Source organism: Xenopus laevis, chromosome 5S, assembly GCF_017654675.1.
Source record: "Xenopus laevis strain J_2021 chromosome 5S, Xenopus_laevis_v10.1, whole genome shotgun sequence".
In the NCBI taxonomy this organism is placed as follows: Eukaryota; Metazoa; Chordata; class Amphibia; order Anura; family Pipidae; genus Xenopus; species Xenopus laevis.
Genome location: NC_054380.1, coordinates 83,457,043 through 83,467,976, shown reverse-complemented (window position 1 = coordinate 83,467,976; position 10,934 = coordinate 83,457,043).

Here is a 10,934-nt window from a genome sequence, read left to right as displayed (position 1 = left end):
CACCCGCCTCAGAGAACACCAGGTGGAGAGAGAGCGCAGCAGACGATTTTCTCCCATGTTGGCCCCTCGCTTTCAAAGGCCGATTCTGCAAGCACCCGCTGTCCCTGTGACTCATGTGTCCACGTCTCCCTGGAGGAACCTATGCAAGTAGGAAAAGCTCGCCTCTCCGAGCAGGAAAGACTCCGAAGACGTATGGCAGGGCTCTGTTTGTACTGTGGTGGGCATTCCCATTTTGCCAACGCCTGTCCTGCCAAAGCCAAGAGTTTTGTACCCCGAGGTATGTCTCAGGTTTCTCATGTAGGGGGCATCACTCGAGGGCCTCAGGAGAAGTATCAAGAAAATTCACGCAGACTTCTCCTTCCTTTGCAGATTCATCTGGCAAGTAAGTCTATCTTCGAAAGGGCCTTCCTCGACTCCGGTGCGGATGGCAATTTCATGGACGCCTTCTTTGCCGAACGCATGAAGATTCCCTTGCTTCCATTGTTTTCACCCCTGCGAATTACCGCCATAGATGACAAACCCCTGGAGTTTGAATTCGTCACAATGTTCACGGCGGAACTATCTGTACAAGTTGGGGCGCTGCATCAAGAAAAACTTTCATTCTTCATCATCCCCTGTCCTTCTACTCCAGTAATATTGGGCCTTCCATGGTTACGTCTGCATAACCCCACCATAGACTGGTCCACTGGGCAGATCTCTCGTTGGAGTTTATTTTGCCTGCAACATTGCCTTCCGCCAAAACCCCTCGAGAAGGTGAATGTCTCCACTGCGGAACTAAAGACTTTGCCCTCCACTTACAAGGGATTTTCCGATGTGTTTTGTAAAAAGTCTGCAGAGTTCCTTCCCCCACATCGCTCCTATGACTGTCCGGTTGAACTCCTGCCAGGAGCCATGCCCCCCAGAGGGCGCACTTACCCTCTCTCTCCTGCAGAGACTACCGCTATGAAGGAGTACATCCAAGAAAATCTCCAGCGAGGGTTTATCCGCCCTTCTACCTCTCCTGCAGGGGCTGGGTTCTTCTTCGTGGAGAAGAAGGACGGAGGCCTTCGGCCTTGTATAGACTATCGGGGCCTGAATAAGATCACCGTGAAAAACAGGTACCCCCTGCCCCTGATTGCCGAGCTCTTTGACCAGCTGAAAGGAGCAAAGATTTTCTCCAAGTTGGATATCCGGGGGGCCTACAACCTCATTCGCATCCGGGAGGGTGACGAATGGAAGACGGCATTCAACACTCGGGATGGGCACTATGAATATCTTGTCATGCCCTTCGGCCTATGCAATGCTCCTGCCGTCTTCCAGGAGTTTGTTAATGATGTGTTCCGAGATCTCCTAGGAAGGTTTGTAGTCGTATACTTGGACGACATCCTGATCTTCTCCAAGGACCTTGAAAGTCATCGCTCCCAGGTGAAGGAGGTACTCTCTCGTCTGAGGAAGAACTCTCTCTTCGCCAAGTTGGAGAAGTGTGTCTTCGAGGTAACCAAGATCCCCTTCCTAGGGTACATTATCTCTCCAGAGGGATTTGAGATGGACCCCGTGAAAGTGTCGGCTATCCAGGAGTGGCCTCTCCCACTGAGTACCAAGGCAATCCAGAGATTCATCGGATTTGCTAATTATTATCGACAGTTCATCCGGGGGTTCTCTTCCCGCATTGCACCTTTCTCAGAGACACTCCACTGATGGAAAATTGCACCCCTGTGCGTATTTCTCCAAGAAGTTCTCATCCGCAGAGCAGAACTATGATGTCGGAAATCGAGAACTCTTGGCAGTCAAGCTTGCCCTTGAAGAATCGCGTCACCTCCTGGAGGGCTCTGAAATTCCTGTCCAGATTTACACAGATCACAAGAATCTGGAGTTTATACAGTCCCTCAAGAGGCTAAATCCCAGACAAGCCAGGTGGGCCCTTTTCTTTTCTCGATTTAACTTTGTTTTGACTTATCGCCCAGGTTCCAAGAATCTGAAGGCCGACGCCTTGTCTCGTAGCTTCACTCCGGTGGACCGTGACCCTGAGAGGCAGGAACCAATCATTCCACCAGTCAAGATCATTGCCTCTCTGTATCCCCAATTTGCCGACCAGATCTTGGCTGGGCAGTCCTCGGCTCCTCAAGATACTCCGATTGGCATGGCCTTCGTCCCTCCTGAACTTCGCCTGGCCATCCTGCAACAGACCCACTGCTCCAGGCAAGCTGGACATCCTGGTCCGGCCAAGACCCTTGAACTCTTGAGGCGCCTAGTCTGGTGGCCTGATATCCGCAAGGATGTAAAGGACTTTGTGGCTGCTTGTAATGTCTGTGCCACTTCTAAGCCTAGCCATTCCCGCCCCAGCGGGTTGTTACAGCCTTTGCCGGTTCCCTCTCGTCCGTGGACGCACCTCTCTATGGACTTTATTGTCGAACTTCCTCCCTCCGGTGGGAATACTGTGATCTGGGTTGTCATAGACCGCTTCAGCAAAATGGCCCATTTCATCCCTTTGAAGAAGTTACCCTCTGCGGTGGAATTATCCCAACTCTTTATTAAGTACATCTTCCGCCTGCATGGTTTCCCGGTGGAGATCGTCTCCGACAGAGGCACCCAGTTTACCGCCAAGTTCTGGCGTTCCCTATGTAAAGACTTGGGAATAACACTTCAATTTTCGTCTGCCTACCACCCGCAGACGAATGGGGCAGCTGAACGTGTGAACCAAGCCTTAGAACAGTTCCTGAGGAACCACGTGTCTCTTTGCCAGGACGATTGGTCTGACCTCCTCCCGTGGGCGGAGTTTGCTCATAATAATGCATGTCATTCCTCCACAGGAAGGTCTCCATTTATGGTGGTGTATGGACAGCACCCTCAAGCCTTTCCTCAGGACTTCGTGTTGTCGGACGTCCCGGCTGCAGATGATCTGGCAGCCCATATGCTTGCTATTTGGGCTGCAACCAAGTCTAATCTGGAGAAGAGTGCTCTAGTCCACAAGACTTTTGCGGATCGCCGTAGAAGGCCCTCTCCTCCCTACAAGGTGGGTGATAGTGTCTGGCTCTCTTCCAGGAATATTCGCTTGAAGGTGCCATCTCCCAAGTTGGGTCCGAAGTTCCTGGGTCCGTTCCCCATCTTGGAGATAATTAACCCTGTAGCCATCAGACTTCAACTCCCACCAGAGATGAGAATCCCCAACGTGTTCCACGTCTCCCTGGTGAAGCCCACCGTCTCCAACCGTTTCTCTGGTGTCCAATCTCCTCCTCCTGCCGTCTCTGTGGAGGGTCAACAAGAATTCGAGGTGGAGAGAATCCTTGATTCCAGAATCTCCAGAGGGTCCCTTCAATACCTCATCCATTGGAAGGGCTTTGGCCCCGAAGAATACTCTTGGGAGGGACACCGTGATGTGCATGCTCCTCGTTTGGTAAGAGACTTCCACTCCAAGTTTCCCCAGAAACCAAGTCCCGGTGGTCCTGAGGCCCCCCGTGAGGGGGGGGGTACTGTCAAGACCGCCGGGAGCGCGAGGAGTCGCGTCCGCTCCCGGCGGCGAAGAATCCAAGATGGCGGCGCCCAGGCAACCCACGTGGGTTCCGACGCCGGCGTTGTGACGCCAGCACGGCGCGACGGTCGCAGGCGCGCTGACGCTGGCGCAAGGGCGCCAAATTCAAAGATAAAAGGACGCCTGAGGCGCCAAGATGGCGCCCGAAAATAGGATCCTGTTCCCTAAGTGATTCCTGGGTTCCCTTGCTGTTTTCCCTGCTATTTCTGCCTGATTCCTTGGAGTGACCCCTTGCCTGGACCTGGACTTCGCTGTTACTCTGCCTGCCTTTTACCCCCTACCTTGCCCTGGACTTTGTTTGTATTCCGCCTGCCTTCTGACCTGTGCTTGGACTTTGTTTATTCTCTTGCCTAACCCCTGGATACCACGACCCTGATCCCTCCTGAGGGGCTTCCTCCTAGATCCGGACTACTCCCCAGAGGGGGCTCCCGGCTCCCTGACACTTACTTTCCAGAACTTGAGCAGCTTTGGTTGTTTCCCTGTAGAGCAGCCGGCAACTGTGTAGAGATTTGTATCTGCCTACCCAGTGCAGTCTGCATATTTTGATTATTAATAAATTTTACTGTATTGGCTTCTATGGCAGAAATTATTTGACTTGTGCTGTTTTGATAATTTTTGGTGATCCCTAAGTTTTAACTCCCAACAGAAGCCCAGACCACACTGAGCATGTGCATGGTCTTGGTCTTGCAAAGATGTGTAACAAAGTTACGAGATGGTGACTCCCAACTTTGAAAGAATAAATCATTTGTTTTATATGGCTCCTGGTGCAGTAAGTTTATGTTTATGTTTAGTATACAAAATACAGCATTTCTATTTTAGACATTAGTTCCCCGTTAAGTCCAATAGGTAAGACTAAATAAAAGTCTTAAAAGTCCAATAGTTAAGAATAAAATAAAAGTGTTAGACCAGAATTTTAGAGGTTAAAAAACCCGACAAACTGAGAAAGAGGAAGTGCATGATTAGTCTAAACGCACTTGTATAATGAGGGTCAGAGAGAACAACAGGGGGCAGATAAGTTGAAAGAAATGTACTCTATGGAAATTGCAAGAATTTTGAAGGAAGATTACAATTGTAGTTTTTCATATTGAAATATATTGAAGTATAGACCATAAAAACTAATGTGTCTATAGATTAGATACCAAAGGCTGTGCAATGTATTGTGAAACTTGTTGCCCAGGTGCATGTAAAGTAAAGCAAAGCTCAAAAATAGAACAATCTGCAGGATTTTAAAAACAAAACATTTGTCGCTAAATTCTGGGTTTTGGTCACAAAACGGTGACCTTCTTCAGGAACTTGTGCTCAATTTAATGATTTTAGCAATACATTTTTTGTCATTAAGTCCTGCTGCGTGCTGAACTTTTGTGCTTCACAGGACTTCTTGTAACCAAGGTTTCTGAGTGGAGAAATATGCTTGAACAGAGTTAAGTGATTATGCACTGTACTCCTTTCCCAAGAACTGAACTAGCTCTATATTAATTATTGGAATAACACTTTGGGGCAAATGTACTAAAGGGCAAAGTGGCCAATGCTAGCGAAAATTCGCCAGCGTGATGTCATTTTGCCACTTCGCCGATTTACTAACAGTCACTAGCGAAGTAGACATACTCTAGCACTACTTCGCACCCCTACGCCGGGTAAAGTTGTGCTCTGGCAAATGGACATAACTACGCTAATTCACTAACTTGCGGATTTTACTGAACGTTAAGTCTTGTGCCAGACTTGACTTCGCTGGCTCAGACCAGGTGAAGTGCAACAGAGTAGATAGGAGTTTGTCAAAAAAAAAGTTGAACATTTTTCTAAGTCCCAAAAAAACGCTGGCGTTTTTTACTTTTTACCGGGTGATAGGCTGAAAAAGATCATAATTTTTTTGGGGTACCCTCCTTCCCCCTTACATTTGGCACCTAAACTATACAGTGGGCACATGTGTAGGGCAATATAAGACTTCATAAATTTTATTAAGTTTCCCTGGCCTTGTGAGTATAATGTAGTTGCTGTAGCAGTGTACTTTAACTGCACGCCGTATGCTAATTAGGCATCGCTAGCATAACTTCGGACTGCTTATACTTCGCAAACCATTCAGTAATCTGTGCGCAACTTCAGATATTCGTGAATTTGCGCAGCCCTGGCGAAACTACACCTGGCAAAGTACGGCAAAGCCGTCACTAGTGCATTTTTGGCGCATAGTGAATTTGCCCCTATGTTTCCATATGTTTTTAATTTGTTATACTTATCACTATCTGTCACATTAACACTTTTATCTTATGCAGTGACGTAACTAGAGGGGGCGGACCCTGGCGCGGGAAGCGCTGCCGGGCCCCCCGCCCCCTTCCGTACACCCGGAACCACCCGGGAATCAGCTCCGGAATTCGTGGCGCGTGAGCTGCCGGGTAGTGATGGGCGAATTTGCGCCGTTTCGATTCGCCGAAAAATTCGCGAAACAACGCCGGCGTCTCGTTTTTGACGCCGGCGCCCGTTTTTGACGCTGGCACCCATTTTTCCGACGCCGGCGCCCGTTTTTGACGCCGGCGAATTTTTGCGGGCGTTTCGCAAATTTTTTCGCTGGCCGCGAATCGCGCAAATTCGCCGCGAATTCGCGCCTGGCGAATAAATTCGCCCATCACTACTGCCGGGGGCCCTGAGGGGGTGCGAGCCCTGGCCCAATCGCACCCCCTGCTCCCCTGGTAGTTACGCCACTGATCTTATGAACAATTGCATATGTTTTTCAAAATTCTATAAATACATATAAATATATTATTATGTTGTTCAAATGTATACAACAGGGCGGGGCTGGAGCCAAGAATCTAGGGAAAGGGTATGAATTCATGGTGATATATCATATGTTACAGTTATTACACTATTCCATTACCACCCTGCAATATCAAACAGGAAATTGCAACTACCTGGACCCTTATATTGACATTAAACATATTGATAAATATCTAGATTTGTATAACTTCAGTTGTATGTTTTTTCGCCAACATACACAGCCCAGTTAACCCTTTTTTTAAAACTGGACAGGAGTCAATCCTACCTACCTATTTTGGCTTTACCCTTTCCAGAACTATGCTTTTAAAATCAGTGATATGACGAAACTATTTTTTGCTCAGAAAAATATCCATATGTAGTTAACTGTCAAGTGTTTCAAAGTAATATGACACTGAGATCTGATTTGGCTAAGTAATAAAAAAACCATTGCTGGTATAAAGCCAAATCTTGGCTTTTGTACCTCTGTAATAAAATGGAATAAATGTTATTTAACACTTCTCTAAATGTCAGATCTTAGTAGAATGCTTCTCTTCTGGCACAGTACTGCTGTTTCTTATTTTGAAGTATGTTTTCACCTTAATGTGGAAACAAGTTATTTTTTATTTTAACCTGATGCCGATGAATGATGCTTGTTTTCCTCTGCTCTTTTATTAGAATATCCATGAGTCTGCCAACAAAAATTTTGGATCAGAGACACATACGGAAGTTATAGGGACAAGGTTTGATGTAATCGCTTATTTGTAAAGGAAACACAACTTGTTTGGTATTTTACTGAAGCAGGAAGTTCAGAATGGCAGTACAACATATTTTCAGGTGCTACTGAGTCATGTGTTGTTAGAAGTCTGCAATTTTAATTTTCCTCTCAAGCTGCGTGTTATCCCTACTGAAAGCAAAATACAAGTAAATAACGGAAGGAAACTGATGGCAGATCTGAATTATGTAATGTACAAAGTCATTTGTTCAGTGTACTAAACATCTGAATTTTAAGCAGGTGGAATTGATTCCCAGTACTAATAAAAGCACTAGAACTCATAAAAGTATATTTTATAAATCAGATACTTTATATGAGTACTGCAAACCTTTATTGCCTGCTTAGTTAATATTGGAAAATCTAGGAAAGTTTATTTTTTTATGTTTACTTTTTTCATATGACATTTTGGGGGCGATTCACTAACTTCGAGTGAAGGATTCGAAGTTAAAAAACGTTGAATTTCGAAGTGTTTTTTGGGCTACTTCGACCATCGAATGGGCTACTACGACTTCGACTTTGAAGTACTATAGTCGAAGTACTGTCTCTTTTAGAAAAAACTTCGACCCCCTAGTTCGCCATCTAAAAGCTACCGAAGTCAATGTTAGCCTATGGGGAATGTTAGCCTATGGAGAAGGTCCCCATAGGCTTTCCAAGTTTTTTCAAACTCCCTTAAATTCAATTGAATTTGAAATTTGATTGGAGGAAATTTATTGAAATTTTACTGATCCAAAAACTTGAATTGAATTCGATTTGAATTATAGAAAATTCTATTTGAGTTTTTTCGGAGAAAAAAACTTGAATGTCAGGCTACAAACATCACCAAATTGATCCCTGGAACTTTCCCATAGGCTTCTATAGTAATTCAGCAGGTTTCGGGTGGCGAATAGGCACATAGTCCATTTTACTCACAAAATAACTTATAGGAAATATAGTGGTGATCAAGGTACACCTCCCAGCTGGCAGCCATATCTCATTGAAATGAATGAGAAAGGGCTGCTCTATGGCACACAGTACCTGGGTTTTGCTCAATAACATGCCATCCAGAAATATTTGCTTCAAGTAAAAACAGCCGTTTCCCTTAACAAGAATGGAAAGGCAACTGCTGTTAGAACATTTTGATTACAGTAGTTCTCCCTGATAAACACGTGTTTGACTATATTTTGTACTGCTTGAACCCTTTCTAATTTTTATATATATGCACAAACACTGATATACAAACTATGTTTGCATGGAGATAGAGATACAAAAAAGTAATTTTGAAGAGAGAACTTAATAAGATGTTAGTCTGTTTCAAGAGGAAGCTTAGAGAAGGCCATAATACAGTCTCTTTACCAGCACTTGGTAAATCTGCATCTCAGCTATAAAGTTCAGCGGGTAAGGGACCCTGCAGGTTGCAGATAGGATTTTCAGACTGGGGGATTTAGATTCGAGTTTGCGGGTCATATCTATAGCAGGCTCTGAACTTTTGATGATGTCAATTCCAGTTTTCAGCAACAAAACTTCCTGTTTAATGGTGGTCAGCAGGTTGATAGTATGGCAGTTGTGGGTCTGGTAATGGATCCAAGCAGTTAAAAATGCGTATCCGAGTAGGTTTTCAAAAAATTGGTTCCGTCCAGGAGTCTCTGTAAACAGAACAGAGTAAAGAAGCGTTTAATTGGCTGCAATGACTTGTCCATGTGTAGATTCGACCCAGTGTTCATAAATATGGCCAACTCAAGTTTCTAAGACCAAGGGGCACATTTACTATTGGTCGAATATCGAGGGTAAATTAACCCTCGGTATTCTAACCTCTAAGTAAAATCCTTCGACTTCGAATATCGAAGTCGAAGGATTTACTGCATTTCGTTCGATCGAACTATCGAAGGAAAAATCGTTCGAACGAACGATTAAATCCTTCGAATCGAACAATTTGAAGGATTTTAATCCATCGATCGAAGGATTTTCCTTCAATCAGAAAAAGCTTAGAAAGCTTATGGGGACCTTCCCCGTAGGCTAACATTGGTGCTCGGTAGGTTTTAGGTGGCGCAGTAGGTATTCAAAGTTTTTTTAAAGAGACAGTACTTCGACTATGGAATGGTCGAACGGTTTTTAGTTCGATTCGAAGTCGTAGTCGAAGGTCGAAGTAGCCAATTCGATGGTCGAAATTCGAAGTATTTTTTATTCTAATCCTTCACTCGAGCTTAGTAAATGTGCCCCCAAGTGTATCTGGGGCTAACTGGGGAGTGAACATAAGTAAGGTCTAGTAAGAAAAGTCTACCGCTGTGTTGTTGGCTACAGCTTATCTCAGGATGAATAATTTATGGTTACATAAATGTAACAATGCACAATCCAAAGCAGAAAACTCACCAATTTGACACAGTGGTCCAGGTTCTCCAACCCCAGACCCTCGGCTTCAGGGGCTGCACAAACCACAAAAATGGCCAAGGAAAAATGTATCCTTAAACTCATACACCTTATGCATTTCATATCCAAGAGACACTTTATTTATCAAGCTCTGAATATCCGATCCTCTAATAATTCTTAGTTTTCAGAGAAAAAAAAAACGACGAATTATTCGAGATTTATTAAAAATCCGATGGTCTAAAAACTCAGAATCCAAAACCCTGGCATCTAAAAGCTCTTGAGGTCCTGTATAAGTCAGTGGGGAAGGTCCCAGTGTCTGTGCTGATGTCCATACAGATATCCAATGATTTCGGGGATTCGGCGCAAAAAACTTGTAATTTTTGCGGAAAACCAGAGTTTTCTGGGAAAGCTCGGAAGTTTGTTGGTGCTATATAATTAAGTGTTTCTTGGACACCAAAAGCGTAAGGCTTGAGAGATGAAATTTTGATTAAAACTTTTTTTATTGTACTTTTTTACTTAGCTTATTTGTTGTACCTTTTTGTTATACATCCATTTTTTCCTGCGTTGTATACAGCTTACTTTAGGCATCAGTTCTCCTGTACGTACATATATCAGGATACTGATATGATAGAACAATAAACAGGACAATTGAATTGTCTTGAAGATAAATATTTTTAAGTCACAATCCTGAGCACAGGTTCTGACTTTTTATCAAATCACATCCTAAGGAAAATCGTATCGCCTTTATGCTGATAACAGATACGCCATCCTTGATCTTAATCAAGCTGACGTTAGAATCATGCAATCTCCTCAGTGCCAAAGCATCTTGGATGACTGCTCGTCATCTGAAACATAATATATATAATGCTTTATACATATATAAGGTACTTATATTCCCACCTAAAGGCATTGTCCCTTAATTTAACATTGCACTCAACAAAATCACCCTACATTGAGTTTCCCAAAACAGGTATCTAGATGTCTGTGTAAACCCTTTCCCCACTTTCTCAACCACATTGGATCCTTAACCAGGACATGCTGTTTCTTTTTAAAGAACATTATAAAAATGATTCCCTTTTTGCTCTGCCTATCAAAGTTCTGCCTTCCCCTGTTCTTTTCTAAATGGTGTGTTATGAGAGTCAGATTAAAATAATAAACAGCCATCTACAGGTCCAGAGTTCAAGCTTTTCCGCTTCTAGCCCTAACCTGGTGTTACTCCCCACCCTTCATCATGCCAAAGACATTGGCCTGCATCCTATTTAAATAATATACAGCGGTCCATCTACAGATCCAGATTTCAAGTTTGTTTGCTTCTCGCTCCCCACCTGTGCTACTCCCCCCCACAACCAATGGCCTCAACTGGTACAATCTCCCACTCATCGGCTGCTCCATGCGTGTGTGCCACTGCTGGGGACTGTCAAAATATCCCAAACAGTCCCCAGTAGTGATATGGAAGGTGGGTGGCATCTCACCACCAGACTTTTTACTTCCTAGTCTCAGGCAATTGTGGCCTGCCTATTGTGTGTGAAGAACATTTCCTGTGGTCATGTGTCTCCATACACTAGT